Raw genomic sequence first — 19,350 nt, 5'->3', positions numbered from 1 at the left:
TGCTCATCACAACAAGTGCCCTCCTTAATGCCTATCATCCATTTAGCCCATCCCCCACCCACCTCCCCTCCAGCAACTCTTGGTTTGTTCTCTATAGTTAAGTGTCTATTTTATGATTTGCCTCTTTGCCTTTTTTTTCTTTCCCCTATGTTCATCTGTTTTATTTCTTAAATTCTACATATGAGTGAAATCATATGGTATTTGTCTTAGAAAGTCCATTTTAAAGCACTCATGAGACAGAATAATCTTCATTTCTTTTCAAAGATCTGAAGCCTTCCTAAGGAAACAGGATCCAGACAGCTAAATGCATGAACAGAGTTTGGAACCTGCTGTCTCTGAGTAGCACATTTGTAATGACTATAGAACCTTGTTTGGTTAATTAGCATTATTTAAAACAAAACAAAACAAAACAAAACAACAAAACCCCCAACCTCTCTCTTCCTTTTACCTCTCCTCATTCTGGAAACTCTCTCAAATGAGAGGAAACCTTTGTGTCCTTGTTCAAACTATTTTCTTACCTCTTTCTGACAAATTCTTCTTTATTCTGCCAGGTTTATCTCAAAGGAGATGTCTTCTGTGAAGAGATATACCCCCTTCCTGGCCCCGGGCAGTTATTAGTCTCTTTTCTCTGCTGTCCCTGAACTTTGCATGTATCTCTGTCACAGCACATTGCACATTATTTTGTATTTATTTCATACCTGTCACTGTCTCACTGAAAACTGTGAAATTCTACAGATCAGGAGCTAAGTCTTATTTATCTTTTATCCCCAATGCCTAGAACATGGCAAGCGACAAAATAATATGTGCTCCACAAATATTGTTGAATTTCTATCAACACCCATTCATTAATCTCTGAAATATGAAACAGGTCCAGTCACTGCTATGAGGTCTCATTGACAGGTTCCTTTTGAGCCTTTGAAGTTGTGAAGGTGAGAACAGGTACAGAATTATCTAGCTCACACTCCGAAGATCTCGTTCTTTAAAATGAAACAAAGGGATATGTAGCCTGTTAGATGTTGCTTTCTAGTCAGGAGAAAAAGTGACTTGTAGCCAAAATAAGTTGGTAGAAAATAACAAAAGTACTTTTTAGCACCTGTGAGCATGGAGTCTCAAATCAGTTCTTGTTATATTCCTATCCCCACCCTCCTTCCATGGCTCAGCATTCAATAAACATTTACTATACGCCAACTTTCTCACAAGACAGTGTGAGAACAGAGAAAAGGGATTAAGAAGTTCTCAACTAGTTTTCTATGCCATGGATTTGCTGCCATAAACCAAGGATTTAAAATAAATTATTTCCTTTGTAAGACATGATTTTCCTGTTTTTGCAGAAGATAGTATTAGTCTTAGAGGGACAAGTTAGTTTGCCAAATATTGTATAGCTCTTGATTACTGGCCTTGGGGATTTGAATTAATACCTGTCTGAGTTCAAAGTCTGTGCTTATTTCACTGCAATTTAACATTAAAGAGAAAGACACAGCCCTTGATCTGAAGGAGTTCGAGATAAGAGTGGGCACCTGCCACACAGGATGGCGAGTCATCAGGTATTAGCTTGCCTTCTACCATTTGCCCTCAGTTACAGAACTATGCAGACCTCAGTTCGGAGAAGCTAGAAGAGTCTTGGAAGGCTGCCAGCTAACCGTTTCAAGCAGAAAGTCTGGCCAAGCCCTCATTCTTTAATTAGTAGACAGGACATTAATTATCACAACCCTAGGGCAGAATCAGCTCTTTATCTACATCTGAGACTTTCTCCTGGCAGCATGAAAGTAGTGAAAATACAGCTCTATGGGCTCAAACTGGTACCTGTCTGCAAGTCCTTCTGTAAGGCCCTGACTTCTTGGCTTCTGCATATCTGCTGTGTTCCCCATCCTCAGCTAGTTCACTGTCCTGCCATTGCTATACATATTGAAGTAACTTCTCTCAGAGAGACGGATTGGCTTGACAAAGTATGAATATAAAGAAGTACAGAGAGTCTTTATATTCATACTTTGAATATGAATTCAAATTCATATTGTGAATTTGAATTCCTCTCTAGAGGAATGGTAGAGAGGAATGGTGTTGTTAACCTGTATGTCTAGTGTTACGGACAGAATGTGTGTCCCCCACCCCCCACCCCAGCCCCGCCAAATTCATATGTTGAAGCTGTATTCCCCCAACATGATGGTATTTGGAGATGGGCCTTTGGGAAGTAATTAGGGTTAAATGAGGTCATGAGGTTGGTCCCCTTAATATAGGATTAATGCCCTTATGAGAAAAGATACCATAACACTGACTCTCTCTCTCTCTCTCTCTCTCTCTCTCTCTCTCTCACACACACACACACACACACAAAGAAGAGATCATGTGAGCACACAGCAAGATGGCAGCTACCTACAAAGCAAGAGATGTCCCCTAATAACACCTACATTTCAGTTTCCTTGATCTTAGAATTCTTGGCCTCCAGAACTGTGAGAAAATAAATTTTGGTTGTTTAAGCCACCCAGTTAAAGGTATTTTCCTATGGCAGCCTGAACTAACTCAGACTTCTGGATGGGCAGATTGGGGCAGGACTGTGTGTGGGTTGATGGTTAAGTCAAGAAACCTGGAAGGTACCAAAAAAAAAGATATTTAATGAGAAGAGCTAGAAGATAAGACCTGGGATTTATGATGACCCAGATAGAATGGCCATATCTGATAGCTTAAAACTCTAAGATCCTCCCTGCTTCTTTGTATTTTGTTTTTCCCAGCCCTTATAGAGCATCTCCTCTGGGAAGAGCAGTGTTAGCAGTTAGAAGACTGAGAGTTGGATAAAACACTGACCTTGACCATCAAGGAGGCAATCATAGAAGAGCAGGTGAAAATGGGATGGGTGAACCTGGAAGGTGGCTGAGTGTGTAAGTGGCTTCCTGAGGTTTTATTTTAGAGTGCTACTTTTCAAAGTCCTACTCTAACTCCTTTTCTGCCATACCATCTACATGCAAGGATCCTGGGATCGGGGGTGGTGGGGTGGGCGGGAATAAGTTACCATTGTCACCTAACTGTGGGCATGCTGCAAGGACCAGGCAGTGACCAGTCCTTGGCACTCTTCCTAACAGGTGTTGATTTATGTAGAAGCAAACAGCTTGCAAATGATAAAAGGTGAAACTAGGACTTGGTGGCTACCATGTTGAACACTAAAGCTCAAGGACTTGATGGCCTCTCTGGGTTTGCCCCTTGGCATTGCTGATTAGATCCCAGGCAGTGTCTGGGGCTTGGTGCCCAATAGCTGCTGTTTCTTTAGGAAACACATTCATTGCCAATCCTAGATGATGCTAGAACTTAAATGGGAAGGAAACATCGAATGGAGATTTCATTTTCAACAAGAAATAAGGAAATAAAATTATAAAATATTAGGAATGAACTGTAAGAGAGAGGTCTGGAAACTCTAGGTGGGGAACTATAGTCCCATATTACACCATTCACAAGATCATTTGAACAAATGGAGGGAGAATCCTGCTACTGAAAGGGGAAATTGAATATAATAACTATTTTCTTTAATGCAAAGTATTTTACCAGTTTTCAGATTTTATATTATGTCACAGGATTTTAAATATTCAATAAAAATTATAAAAATGTACTCAGGAAAGTAAACGTAAAAAAATTAAAAGTTTAGATAAAAGGACAATAAATCAGGATATGGTGAGGGTAAAAATAGAAATACAGGTAGATGTAACAGAAGAGAGAATCTATGAATAGAACCAATTCTCTATACTAACTTTATGCAAGCTAAATATACTCTCTAAAAAAGATAGGAAAAGGTAATTCAGTAATTCAGTAAGTGCTATTTAAACAACAAACCAAAATAAAATTTTGACTGTAAATTTAGTTTGCGAGACCAAATAAATTTTGGCTAAATTTGGACTTAAATATATATATATATATATATATATATATATATATATATATATATATATGAAATTATATTACTAGAATATAACATTTATTAAATTGGTGGGTAAGTCACAATTTCTAATCTCTGAAGCAATAGATGAAATCTGAAATAAAAGCAACAGTAAAGACTATGAAAATAAGTGTTTAGGAATCAAGTTCTTTAATCTTGGTAAGATTAAAAGGGGGGGTTGTTTATGCTGGTTCTATGGTATCATAGACTTTAGGTTATGATAAAGAGTTCTCTTAGGCTAAGCAAGAAGCAATGAAATGGCCTAGGAGGGCTTGGGACCTGGCTAGCAGACAGCTGAGGGAGGCCACCCACATGCCTGTGGGATTCAGGGCCAAGTAAGAAGACGGTCAGGCAAGATGGTGGGGAGGTGGTGTTTGGACCATGTGAGGAAGCAACCACTGAGGCGGATGCCCAGTAGTTTCGGGAGATTGATTACCGTGGGAGAGGGAGCCAATAACTAGCTATATTGGGGATAGTGAGTGAAGGATGGAAAAAATCAAAATTAGAATGAAACCCATAGTGTTGGATTGGAATCCGAAGTATTGGTGTGAACTCATGGTTCGCACGGGCTCTGAACTTCATGTTAACTGGTGAATTCTCTCTTTTATCTGTGAGATCTGATTTCTTAAGGACTATCTGTTCTTAATTTGACAGACTGGGCCTGGCTTTGCGGAGGCACAGAGGATGTGAGGAGGAGACAGAGAACAGGGAGAGAGAAGAGGACTCACAATTAGCTTGCAAAGCAGACACCATACTCCCTAAGAGGTAAATGCCCTTTGGGCTTGAAAACTGATCCCTCACTTCTGAGCATGAAGACATTCCTAGAGGTATAAGCCAGTACATTCCTCTGCTGACTCCCTGCACATCATTCTTTTTTCCCTGGTTTCAGGGGAAGTTGTGTGTGAGGAAAGGTGAGCATTACTCCTGCCATTTTTCCTCTTAAAAGTATTTCAACCGAGAATAACTCTAGTTTGGGTATGCTGGAAATGGGAATCTGACCCTGAGTCTGGGCAGAGCAATATCTGAGAATATCCTCACTCCATTCCTGCCATAGCACAGAGATCCTAGGGCTTGCAATTCCTTGAAATAATGAAGGCAATAACTCCAAAGTCTCCTCTGAGAAGGAGCTCTAATGATAACCATCTCAGATTTATTTATTCCATGTCACTGCTGATGAATTTGTAATCTTCAGATCTTGACACCATTCAAGGAGGATGGTAAAGAGAAAATGAATTTTTTAGAACACCACACAACATTGGCAGGGTCTGCTACCCTCTGTGTGGCTGACAAAAGACACTGAAAGACGATCTTTGTCTTTCTCCAGGAAGGCAGATGGATTCTCCAAAATGGTGTGTCTCCAGCTTCCTTTTTAATGGAGACAATGGAAGAGGTAGCCTGGACTGGAAAATCTCATCAGGAGTCTCAGGATGCACCTAGTCTCTAGAAATGGAATATTCTGCCTCCAATCACTCACTGAGGCCTCAATCTCTTCTGAAGGCAAGATCATAGATTTTTTTTTAATTACTTGGTGAGAGCCTGAGTTTGATAGATAGATTGAGAAAGCAGGAAGATACTGGCTGTCATCATGGGTAGGAAAGAGAAGTAGAGATGAGTTCCGTTTGTTTGATTTTGGATAATAATGCCCAAATAAACCCTTTCTGACATGTCGCTGAAGCCTAAAAGCCTTTAATCAAAGGATAAAGTTTTAGTGAGAAACTAAGCTTAAATTCAAATTCCAGGGAATAGATCTATATGAAAATATCACAGAGAACTGAAAATGACTGACTGGTGGATATTTTCCAAGCACAGGTTATAGAAGTATAATAGGAAATACTAAGGGTGATGACATTTTAGAAGCAACAGACATAGCATGTCCTTCCACTAAGAACTATACAGAAAAAGCAAATCAAAAACTGAAGAATAGAAAAGAAACAAGAAAGAGTAAATTAAACCATAAGTTTCAGGGTTTCAATGTTATTCTATTCTGAACCACAAGAAAAATAACTGATTAAAAAAACTCCTCCAATTCATTTTGTGCTGATAATATGAATTCATTACCAAAAGCTAATAAAGGTAGCACAAAGAAAAAAAAAACTATTTTAGTTTACCTTACTAAAACAGGTGCAATAATTTTAAACAAAATATTTTTAAATTAAATCCAACGGCATATTAAAGAATAACATATCAAAATAAGAGGATTTATTCCAGGAACACAATCATGGTTTACCATTAGTAAATCTATAAACAGGGGCACCTGGGTGGCTCAGTCAGTTAAGCATTTGACTCTCGGTTTCTGCTCAGGTCATGATCTCACAGTTCATGAGTTTGAGCCCCACATTGGGCTCTGTGCTGACAGCATGGAGCCTGCTTGTGATTCTCTGTCTCCCTTACTCTCGTCCCTCCCCTACGCACTCTTTTTGTCTCTTTCTGTCTCACAATAGATAAATAAACTTAAACAAATCTGTAAACATAATACCTTATATTAAAAAAAGAAAAAGAGAATAACCATAAAATTATGTCAGTAGATACTGAAAAGTCACTTGAATCTAGCAACCTTCTCTAATAAAAATGCTAAGTAAATTAGCTCAAAGGCCGACAATTTGCAAACAGTAGCAATGAACATTGGTATAAATAGTAAAATAATAAACCTACTTCCATTAAAATCAGAAATAAGACAAGGATCTCCTGCATCACCACATATTTTTGATGTTTCTAGCTAAAAGAGAGATCAAAATTAAACTAATTGATCATTATAAAATATTATGAGAGATACCTAGAAAAAAAATTAAAAATGCTAGTCAAAATAAAATTAAAATCCTACTTGAATAGTAATATAATCATATAAAATGATATATATCTAATATATACACATAAATTCATTAATTTTTCATTCAACAAATATTTTTGAATATTTTTTTATGCAAGGTATCATTTTGAATACTAAGAACACAGAGGCAGATAGCAGCTTCTGTGGAGCTTATGTTCTAATAGGAGGGAAATAGATAATAAAAAGCTTTTAAAAATCAATAGAATATCATATAGTGTACACTGTGATGGAAATAAAGCAGGTTTGTAAAATGAGCATAAATAGAGAGAGATTGGGTTAGAGGGGGTTCTTTATGTGGGATGATCATGGAAGGCTCAGCAAGGAGATACGATTTAGGTTAGACATGGATGGCAAAATTCCACCATTTTATTCTTTTTTAGTTTTTATAGCATTTTATTTATTTTTGAGAGACAGAGCATGAATGGGGGAGGGGCAGAGAGAGAGGGAGACAGAATCTGAAGCAGGATCCAGGCTCTGAGCTGTCAGCACAGAGACTGGTATGGGGCTCAAACTCACGAACCGAACTGTGAGATCATGACCCGAACTGGAGTCGGTTGCTTAACCAACTGAGCCACTCAGGTTTCCCCATCATTTTATTCTTAAGAATAACAAATTAGAAGTCCCTTTACATTGGCAACAGATCTCTGAAATGTATCTAGGTCAAATTTTACCAAAATGCTTTGTACTTTGGTATAGTCCACTTGTTTATTTTTGTGGCCTGCATTCTTAATGTATCCATGAAATCATTACCAAGACAAATGTCATGATGCTTATTTCCTATGTTTTCTCTAGGAGTTTTACAGTTTGGGGTCTTAAGTTAAAGTCTTTAAACCATTTTTAGTTGATTTTTCCATATGGCGTAGGGTTTAATTTTTTTCTGTTGCATGTGAATATCCAGTTTTCTCGGTGCTTTTCCCCATTTTTGGCACCCTTGTTGAGTATCAGTTGACCATATATGTGTGGATGTATGTCTGGGCTCTATTCTTTTCCATTGTTCTATATGTCTGCCTTTATGCCAATACCATAATACTTCAATTATTAGAGTTTTGTAAGATATTTTGAAAATAGAAAGTATTATGCCTCCAGCTTTGTTCTTTTTATCAAGACTGATATTAGAGGTCTCTTGTAGTTCCATATAAACTATAGAATTATTTTTCTATTTCTGTAAAAAAATACCATTGGCATTTTAATAGAGATTACTCTGAATCTGCAGATTGCTTTGGATACTATGCACATTTTAACAATAGTAAGTCTTCTAATCCATGAACATAGGAAATATTTTCATTTGTTTGTGTCTTAATTTCTTTTATCAACATTTCTGGATTTCAGTATACTTCCTTAGGTACATCTATCTCTCGGTATTTTATTATCTTGGGTGCTATTATAAGTGGGACTGTTTTCCAAATTCCTGTTTCAGAAGGTCTGTTATTAGTATTTAGAGACACAATGATTTGTATATGCTGAGTTTGTATTCTGCAGCTTTCCTGAATTCATTTATTCATTCTAATAGGTTTTTTGGGGGGTAGTCTTTATGGTTTTCTATATATAGGATCGTATCATCTGCAAGTAGGGACAATTTTATTTCTTCCTGGTAGATTTGTATTCCTTTTATTTATTTCTCTAGACTAATTGCACTGGCTAGGACTTTCAGTATCATGTTAAATAGAAGTGGGGATGAGAGTTGGTATCCTTGCCTTGTTCCTGCTGTTAAAGGAAAAGCTTTTAGTTTTTACCTTTGAGTATTGTACTAGCTGTGGGCTTTTCATATATGGCCTTTATTTTGTTGAGGTAATTTCCTTCCATTCCTAGTTTGTTGAGAGGTTGTTATTTTTTTTTCTTGTCATGAAAGATTGCTGAATTTTGTCAAATGCTTTTTCTGCATCTTTTGAAATGAAAAAGAGAGAAGACTCAAATAAATAAGATCAGAAGTAAAAAAAGAGACATTACAATTATCCTGCAGAAATAAAAAGGGTAAGAGACTACTATGAACGACAATATGCCAACACACTGAATAACCTGAAAGAAATGGATAAATTCCTAGGAGCACACAACTACCAAGATTAAATCATAAAGAAGTAAAAGGTCAAACATACTTATAATTATTATGGAGATTGAATTAGTAATCAAAAACCTGTCTATAAAGAAAATTTTGGGACCAGATGGCCTCACTGGTGATTTCTATCAAACATTTAAAGAATAATTAATGCCAATCCTTCTGAAACTCTGCAAAAATTGAAGAGGATAGAATGCTTCCAAACATGATTTTAAGGCAAGGATTATCTTGATACCAAAGCCACAAAATGACACCACAAGAAAAGAAACTGCAGGCCAATGACTTTGATAAACATGGATGCAATATTCCTCAATAAAATACTAGTAAACCAAATCCAACAGTACATTAAAAAAAAAATCATACACCATGACCAAGTGTGATTTATCTGTGGAATGCAAGGGTAGTTCAACATTTGAAAATCAATTAATGTGACATGCCACATTAACAGAATAAGGAATACAATAACAGATGTTTCTTTTTTATGGCATATGTTCTCATCTGCTTTCTGATAACAAATTAGAACTCTAGCAGTCACAAATAGAAGCAAGTATCCAAATTTCTTTGAAGAAACCAAGGAAGACATTTCTCATATTAAAAGAAGAATAAATTTATAGAAAAACAGTCATGTACCTGCTAGAATTCTGAGGAGATCTAAGAAATATTGAGGAGTCCATTTCTTGGCCAGAAATCCTGTGTATGATTTTTTTCAAGTCTGCCCATAATAGTTACAAAGGCTTTACCTGGCAAGTTTCATGGGGGAATCTTCTCTCCTCATACCAGACTTGGTGCACTGCCTAAGGCCTTTTAGTCCAGTCACACTGGACTAAAGATTTACTTAAGATTGCATTCCTTGTCCAGATGCCTTTATTCAGAGTTCTCTTTGATTGGGCCCTTCAGCTGAGGTCTATCCCAGGTGTCTCTGCAAAAGCCTCCTTATGGAGGTAAGGCAACACCGAAGACATTTTTCTCTCCTCTGATTCAGCACTCAGTACCTTCCCACTCTTAACTGTCTCCTATCACTCTCCATGAGCTATGGAGTCCGTAAAACCACAGGAAGTTTTTGTTGGAGGTCCCTTAGCAGTAAGATGACCTCTACATCTGTGCTGATTGACCCAGTGATACTGGTCCACAGGGTAAAATGGAACAGTGAGGAGTCAGCAGTTTCTCCAATGTAGCCTCTTGCTTATACTAGCACTGTAAGTGGTTAAAGCTTTGATTTTTACTTTCATTTTTTGCTTCTTTTAATCAACTCTGACACTTGGCAGCTTAGCTGAACCCTGGACAGAAAACAAACCTAAAACTTGCTTAGGAAAATGTGCTTAATTAGGAGGTTGGAAAGTCCTTGAAGCTTGGGAATTCTATGAGGGTTTGGGAGAGCAGGTTTTTTGGGTTGTTTGTTTGTTTTTGTGTTTGTTTTTTTGGTCTTGATTTGGAAGTCACTATGAGGCTTTTTACTTTTAGAACATGAATGAGTAGTACTGTCAAAGCTGGATGGGATGTGGGAAACATATCCTCCAAATACTCTTATTTAACAAGAGGAAAACTGCTACCCAGAATGGTGATGAGTTAATAGCAGAAAAAGGACAAATCATGTATGTAGCAACATGCTTATGATTTGTCTTGGGGAACTAGCCTGGCCTTTACAGAGAAATGGAATGAACAAGCACCTGAACTCTGACTTGACATTTTCTTGACCACCATCATGACCTCTCTCTCTTTTGAGCCCTGCCAGCTGTTAATTTCCTGATGAAAGTCTGCTTGACTTAGATATGTTCTGACCAGCGCCAAATACAAAGGGCCTACATAGACTCTTTACTCAAATACAGGCTCAGCATCAGCCTATTTTAGATTAGTGGTTCTCGACCAAGGGTTATTGTGCCCTGACAGGACTTTGGTGATATTTGGAGACATTTTTTTAAAAATTTTTGTGGCTTTGGAGGGGTTGCTAATAGGCCCTAGCAAGGGTAGAGGCTAGGAATTCTTCAAACAGCCTACAGGACACAGGAGAGCCTTCCAAGACAAAGAATTATCCAGTCCCAACTATGATAGTTTTGAGGTTGAAAAACTCTTTATTATGCCCTCCCAGATTAAGGATCCCATCCACAAAATGCATACCTTGGAAGGACCCTTCTCTCTTTGCTCAGTACATCTATCGGTTAAATGCTTGGGCAGGTTGATTTCTGAAATTGCTTCTCATTCTCTGTACTATAATTACAGCTGTATTGTCAGGAATTAAGAGTGGTTTATTGTTCTAGAAAGTATTTTTTTAAACCATACTTCCTACTTTTTTCTTTTATTTATCAAAGTCTGATTCTTTGCTGATTAGCCCAGCCCCTGAGCAGTCCAAAGGAGCTAAACAGTACTTCGCTCATTTGTTTATCCAGCCCCAACTCTAACCCAGAGCTATCCATGTTGTAGAGGCCCCCCTCATCAACAAAGAATCCTACCACCTGTTCTAGTCTAGCAGCCCAGCGCCCTCATTTACATGTCCTGATTCAGCAGAGAAAGAACTGTGTTTCATGGGCATGTGTCTAACTGTCAAATGCTAAGAAAACTAGTTGCTGATAGGAAGTGTTGACAGGCCTTCACCCTGGGGGCTGGATTGCTCAGCAGGACTCTGCTAAGTGCTGGGAGTAACAAATGGCATTTTCCAAGCCTCTAAATATAAGTATGAAGGACTGTAAAAAGAAGCAGTGAAGATGGGGCCATTACTCTAGACCCAGCTGAGTGCAGACATGAGGGAAGGGAAGAAAGGAAAGCAAAAGAAGATAATTAAATCTTATGGGGTTTTTTTCCCTATGCTTCTACCTTATTCTTTTATGTCTCTGTCTGCAGGATAAAGTTAAGTGTGAAAGATCCTATTCAGGTTTCCATCCCAGCCCTTCATGCAGCCCAACCCAGGGGCACTGAATGAGAGAATCATTTAAAAATCTGGTCTAACATATAAAAGCTTATAGAGACATGTAACTTTTTCACTACTCACCACTGAGTACTCCTTCCTTACAGGTGCTGGCTTCATGCACCATAGCACTGAGATGACTTTGAATATTTGTCAACTATATGCCCTTTATAATCAAAATGACTCTGTCACTGAAGCTGGGTATATTTTAAATGGTAGTGTTTATGTATCATCATCTATATGCCATTTTCAAATATCTGAATGCCACTGTGGAGGACGGAACAAAGATAGGCAGGCAAGCAGGCAGAAGGAAGGAAGGAAGGAAGGAAGGAAGGAAGGAAGGAAGGAATCACCTGTTATGTGGTCAAGAATCCCTCAAACAAGACAGTAATGCAGAATGTTTTGGGAAAAAAAACAAAATTATTTTTCATATTGGATTTGATTTCTTAGGGCAGCAAAACATACAGAAGCAACTGTGAGACTTCCTGTGCATAGTAGTGCCAGCTGGACATTTAACCTATGTCTGTGGAAGATGGCTCCAATCGGGCAGAACCAGCCTCTGTGGTCAGAGAAGAAGAATCTGAAAAGGGAGCCGAGAATGAGATAATATCAAGACACTGAGAGGCAAGCTGCAGCCTGACCAAGGAGAAGGTAGAAGACATGGAAGGCAGAAACAACAGATTTTCACTCAACACTTCAAGTATATTCACATTAGTTTTCCTATTTAGCCAAGTGGTATAGGAAGGGGTAGACATTTCTATGCCCGGAAGCTAGAATAGTGCTTTGTGAGTAGGTAGAGAATAAACATTGAGTTAAAAGCAATTTTTATTAAACACTGAATTTTGACAAATACTTAAAAGCAGAAGTGAGACTAAAACTGGTTTCCAGACCGATGACATCCTGGACCCAAACCAGTAGTTATTCTGCCCTCAGGTCCATGGTGCAGGTGGAAATCACCATATGCTCTGCTTCCTAGAGGATGAAGAGCTTCAGAAACCATCACCAAAACAATCTATTCTAATGAAGCACCAAGAAAGTATTCTTCCAAATGAATTTAGATTTTTATCTTCTTTAAAATTGTGTGTTTATGTTTTTCTAACACCATAAGAAGAAATAAAAAGCTACACTCCAGGAGATAGTTTGATGTTGAAGAAGATGAGAGGAGAAAGGCAGCATCGTTAATGGCCCCGTGGCACCAGTCTTGGTTGGCTAAAGAGCAGGAAGGGATTAAAGGCATCACACAGAGACACTCATGGGTCATAAAGAGAAGTCTCACTCACCTGAACAGAGCTCTGCTTCCTCCCCATATGTATTCCTAAAATTAGCTATCCAGAAAAAATATCTTTGTTCAACAAGAAATAGTAATAATAATTACTACTTACATTAGTAAAGTAATATAATTGATGCAATCATAAGATGAGATAAAAGGAAAAAGAGAATAGGAAAAAATATGAGATGAAGAACATTCAACAGAAAATTATTGTGACATAGTAGGTGAAAAATGTAACCAACTATATCCCCATGGCTTAAAGAAACATTATGAAGTAACCACACTATGAGAACACAATCAGAGGTATATGAACCTAGGGAAAGCATGATGTGACAACAGAAAGTGACAAATCATGAGCTGACGAAGCACAGGGCAAATCAACATGTCAGCAAGTGGGATCAACTCAAAGGGAGATGACAAGACTAAACATACTTCAAGGAATGAGACATGACAACAGAAATGATGAGTGTAAATATGAGATTTTTAGAAACAGAAGGAAATGATAGATTTACTAAAAGGAAAGAGACATTCAAACCACGTCTATTAATAGCTTCCCAAAACATTAATATACCCAAAGAAGAGAAATGAATATTTGCACAAAAAACCCAGATACATAAATCAAAATATATTTTTAGAAATAAAAGACTTACATAGAGATTGAAGGCAACGAACAGTGATCAGTGGGAGATGGGACATAAATATTGTGAGCCCTACAGTCGTCTAACACTGCCTTGAAAGAGTGCCAGACCACAGATCATGGAGCAGGAACACAGGCAAAGCCCTGTGGGCTTCCTGACTTAAGGAGACAGAGCCAACGCTTTCGGGAGACCAAGGTGGCTAGAGTTGCCATCACAGAGTCCCAGAGAGGAGAGACTGGCAGACAAAGGACTCTGTGGATCTGAGAAATATTCTCCCAATATCCTGCAGAGTATTGACCAATGCAGCCATGAGATAAACTTTCTAAACCTGGGGATGAAGTTATCTGAAAGGATAACAGAGAATAGTGCCTGATGCTCAAATGCTCACGGGGTCAATAGAAGTACTTGTTCCTACGACCTAGACTTGATTCACAGAGAAAAAGAAAAAGAATAAAAGAAGAATCCAGAAGACAGAAACCTTTTTTATGAAATATGGAAACCGGCTGCAGATGAGATAGGCAATCCAAACCAATCAGTTATTACAAGAAATGGAGAAAGTTATCAAAGATATATCTGCCAGAAATACCAGATCCAGATGATTTCACGAGGAAAATCTGTCCAAACTTTAAAAGGGAATATCTCCAATACTATCTAAACTCTTTCAGAGGGATAAAAAATGGAAGAAAAACTTTCAAATTCATTTTTCAAATTTAGCACAATATTAATAACAAATTCTGTCAAATATGATATAAAAAGAAGGGCTCCTGGGTGGCTTAGTCGGTTTAGCGTCCGACTTCGGCTCAGGTCATCACAGTTCCCAAGTTCCAGCCCCATGTCGGGCTCTGTGCTGACAGCTCAGAGCCTGGAGCCTGCTTTGGATTCTGTGTCTCCCTCTCTCTCTTCCCCTCCCCTGCTCTCTCTCTCTCTCTAAAAAGTAAATAAACATTTAAAAAAAATTTAAAGATGTTACCAAAAGAAAACTAAGTATCATTTATGAATATTGGTGAAAACATTTAACAAATGCAATTAAAATTGCATATTTAGCCACATCAATAGGCAATATCAGAATATACATAAAAAATTCTAATTACAAACGGGCATTTACTATAGAATCAATTTGATATTGCAGATCACTAATGAACAGATGGGTTATTTTAAAAAAGGTTATTTAAATAAGTTTACACTGGAACAATTAAAAAGCAATCTGGAAAAGAATAAGTAGGACACATTAGGCCAAAATAAATCCCACAAATAATTTGGACAATTATTTAAATTTGAAAAATAAAACTACCAAAGTAGTAGAAAGAAACATGAATCATTACTTTTAATAACTTTGGCCTCTTTAAGCATAATATACATCTAAGAAAAGCTTGTTTATGCATAATACAAGTCTGAGAACCCACAACACAAATGACTGATTAACTGACCCAGTGATGAAGCAGTGGGTGGTCGAATGGGCTGGAGCAAAGACAGGATTGAGTGGCCAAGAATTGTTGGTTGTTGTGGATGGATGATAAGCTCGTGGAAGCTTATTGTGTATTTCTTTCCATTTTGGTAGAAGTTTAAATAACAAAACATTTTTTAAAAAGACAGAGTGTTACACCATATAAATAATTAACCTAAAGTACACATTATTCTATATTGTCCAACAGATTTAGTACATGATGCTTTTTTCCCATTAGAAAGAGAATTTATGAGCCCACACTAGAGTAATAAAAGGAAAATTACATGTCTCGATGGAATATTGCTAGATACTAAGTTGCATAATAAGACATCAGTGGATTAAGCTCTATATTTGGAGACATCGAGCTGAAATAATAATCATACATCACGTACGGAAAAATACAAGGATTTCTTTTAAGTTTAGAAGTAAACTACTTTTTACTTATCGACATAATCACATAGAGTTTAATAAATCATCTTTGAAATCAAATGAGCACAAAAAATTCAGAACAGTTTTCAAGGCAAAAGACAAAGTCAAAGGACAAATGGTAAACTGAGAAAGGAAACAAGTGCAAGCCACATCACAGCTTATTGTGCAGAAGGCTCAGGACAAGACCCGTGTGCATTTTTGCCAATCTATAGGCAGAAGGTCAGCAAGCTGTATGAGTACTGTTCTCTTGAGAACTGGAGGGATGTATGCTTGGGTCAGGTGCAAATAGATTCTCTTTGGGGCTGTGCTGAAGGAGGGGTTCTTTGCTTCCTTGTTGCTCTCCCCTTCAATAAGGAAAGTATCAGGGCAGTCCTGCAAGGCCAAGGGAGGACTGTCGGAGCTTGGGTGCCCACTGGCTAGCAGAGCTGCATATTGCTGCTGGTTCTACCTCACAGTCTTGTGGACAGTTAACACTGACCCAAGCCCATGCGATGAGGGAAAGGAGGTGCTACTGACTCATGATCAGACAACCAAGAGAGAACTGCTAAGGTTACCCACATTCTCTTTTGTCTTTCCACACAAAAAGGTCATTTTGCTAAGACATAAAGAGTTCCTATACAACAATAAAATACTGACAATATAATACAAAATGGGCAATGGTTATGAACAGAAAGTCCATTGAAATGGAAAAGTATAAATGGCTCTGAAATACAGGTAGAATCACTCAGCTCTAGTAATACTTATACTAATGCTCATCCAGGAGAGGGGCACAAAGTTTCCTGTTAAATTATGTTTTACAGGTTTTTCTTTTATTTAGATGTTTCATAATAATTTACAAAGAAGAACATTACAATAGATACACCCTATATATCACCTATATTTTTAAACAAGGGAAAGGTTGAAAATGTCTATCTTGAGAGTATTGTTTAAATAAATTATAGGGGTGCCTGGGTGGCTCAGTTGGTAAAGCTTTACACTTCGGCTCAGGTCATTATCTGACGGCTCATGAGTTTGAGCCCCACATCAGGCTCTGTGCTGACAGTTCAGAGCCTGGAGCCTGCTTCAGATTCTGTGTCTCTGTCTGTCTCTCTGCCCTTCCCTCACTTGTGCTCTGTCTCTCTCTCTTGGTCTCAAAAATAAATAAACATTAAAAAATAAATAAATGAATAAATTATATTGCTTTCATTCAAATACTAAGCAGTAGTTTAAAAAGAATGAGGCAGTTCTGTATGTCCTGATGAGAAATAATTGCTGATATATAAATATAAAAGTACCCTGAAGAACCTCGTATGTAGAATTTCTTCATCTGTATAAAAAGAAGAGATTATGTATATAAAAGACAGAGACACACACAATCTCTTTATGTATTTACAAGAAATGGGTAACAGTGATTGCTTCTTGGAGAGGAACTAAATGGTGGAGAGATAGGGATGTAGGAGTCCAGAGGAGAAACTTACTTTTCAACATATTTTCTTCTAAACATTTTGGATTCCCTGAAATTTGCATGTATTACGTATTCCATTTAAAATGAATAAAAGTGTCATGCATATCTTAAATGGCATTCTTTAAGAACATTCAATATAATATTCTACAAATATGTATTGAATGCCTACTATAAACTTGCTGCAGAAGGTACTAGGGATATAGCAGATCTGGCCTTTAAGTAATTTACATTGTAATGGTGGGAACATTTCTAAACAGTCTCCCCCTCTCTTTTCAGTCCCAAGTCTTCTCTGGCTCTCCAGTCCTCAATTCTAGTCTTTTCTGTTGAATTTAGACATTTCACTACTACATTCTCCCTCCTTTCCTGTTCTTTACTCCCTTTGGTACAGACTGTGCACCAGGCAAACGTGATGACTTTCTGTCCCTGATGTATATTCACACTTCCCCACGCCTGTGTGTTTGCTCATCTTACTTCCTCTAATTGCGCCTACTTCACTTCAGTTCCTTTGTCAAAATGCTCTTTGTTTTCCTTTTTATGTCCCAGTTCAAAGACCAGGACTTCTGAAAACTCCTTGCTTAACCTCTCTGAAAGGCAGCCTTTCTTTCTCTCGATTACCGGTTTTTATTTTATCTTCCTGCATTCTAGCATATATAACTTTATTTATTTATGGCATTTGTATTAGTATCCATTCTCATTGAAGGCAGGGACTATTTCTTAGACATGTCTGTATCTCCCATAGCTCCCAATATGTTGTGATTAGTGAACATGCAATCACCAAATAAATTATTAAGTAACCAAAATAATGAACAAATAACTGAATGAATGAATGAAAAATTATCATAAAAGGTAGTGGCATTGATGTATATCCATCCAAGAGAAAATAACACGCAGCTAATATGTGGCATTATCTCATGGGAAGGGAATATCCAACAAGAGTGTATTAAATCTGCTTCACCAAGAGATGTACTCCAGAGAGCATGAGGTTCAAATAGACTGCCTCCACCCGCCTCCTAACTCCAAGCAAAGCAAATTCTCGTCATCTGTAATGTATTAAGCTACAAGGACTCTGTCCGTCACCCTGGCCCATCCGCTAATTTGTCTTTGTAGGACTCTAAAAGTCTTTATTTTTAGATATAATGAAATACAATCCTAGTACCTATTCTAAACTAAATTAGCATGCTTATTACTTTTAGGTAACAGCATTAGACTGCACAATACCCATTTATTTCAGCTGGAACACTGGATATAATGTTCACTTTAAACCAAGACCAAAAATAACTCCTGTTTTAGAGTATCTGGCTTCACATGTGGTACCTCAATTTGGGCTATCAGTGATCCTGTTAGATTTTGCCACCCCTGCTTATAATAAACCATCAACGGTGGTACTTCCAGTGTTTCCTTAGTCTGAGACATGGTCTTGGATGAAAAGATTCAAGCTGGGAATTCTAGAATTACCGAACCATTTTATGTTCCATATATTTGATAGTTAGTCCCTGCTGTTTTTTCTTCTCTATTGCTAGGTATATATACTGGATTTATATTTGAAAATACAGTTGGTACACTAGAGAATCTATCACTTTAAACCTCTCTTTTTAAAGGGGGCCTGACCCTTCCAACACTTTCTGTGAACTCAAAGTGCTAGCGCAACTTGAGAGGAACTTCAGAATCGGAAATCTGACTTGACTTCCTATCTTTTCCTTCAAGGTGCTCTGACTAACCCTTCATTTGAAACCTCTATCTCACTCACTCTCTTTTTTCTGTGTGTTTGTGTTTATTTAGCTTGATCAGTGGACTGACTTATAAAGTACACAGAGACAAGAGAGCATACATCAGTGAACAATCTCAAACAAAACAGAACTCACGTAACCAGATCAAGACAGCTTGTTCTTGAGCAAGAACAGCTTGTTCTTGACAGCTTGAGCAACACGGTTCCCAGCACCCTAGAAGTTTCCCTTGCAGTCCAATTCCAACATCACTTTCTCTCAAAAGTAACCCTATTTAGGCTTCGAACAGCAGAGATTACTAGTGGCTATTTTTGTTGAAATAAATGGAAGAACACATATGTGCTCTTTCATGTCTGGCCCATTTGATTCAGAACCCTATGTGTGAGATCCTTCTATGGGATTGGGTGTGGTTGTAAATGAGTTGTCCTCACTGTTGTAGAATACTCCTCTGTGTAAATATGCTATTATTTCTTTTTCTGCTCTACTCTTCATACGCAATGAATAATTTCCAATGTGGGGCTAATGTAATTATAAGCCTTCTACCGTATGTCTTATGGAAGAATATGTAAAATTTCTTGTTCGTGGGGTGTATACACAAACTGGTTTACACACTTTTCAATGGCTCAAGTCCATGGATCATAGGCTTGGATGTTGCAGAAATGTCAAATAACTACAGGAGTTTCTAAACCCTTACTCTTACTTT

This window comes from Panthera tigris, chromosome A3 (assembly GCF_018350195.1).
Source record: "Panthera tigris isolate Pti1 chromosome A3, P.tigris_Pti1_mat1.1, whole genome shotgun sequence".
In the NCBI taxonomy this organism is placed as follows: Eukaryota; Metazoa; Chordata; class Mammalia; order Carnivora; family Felidae; genus Panthera; species Panthera tigris.
Note: the sequence above shows the minus strand (reverse complement) of the source record.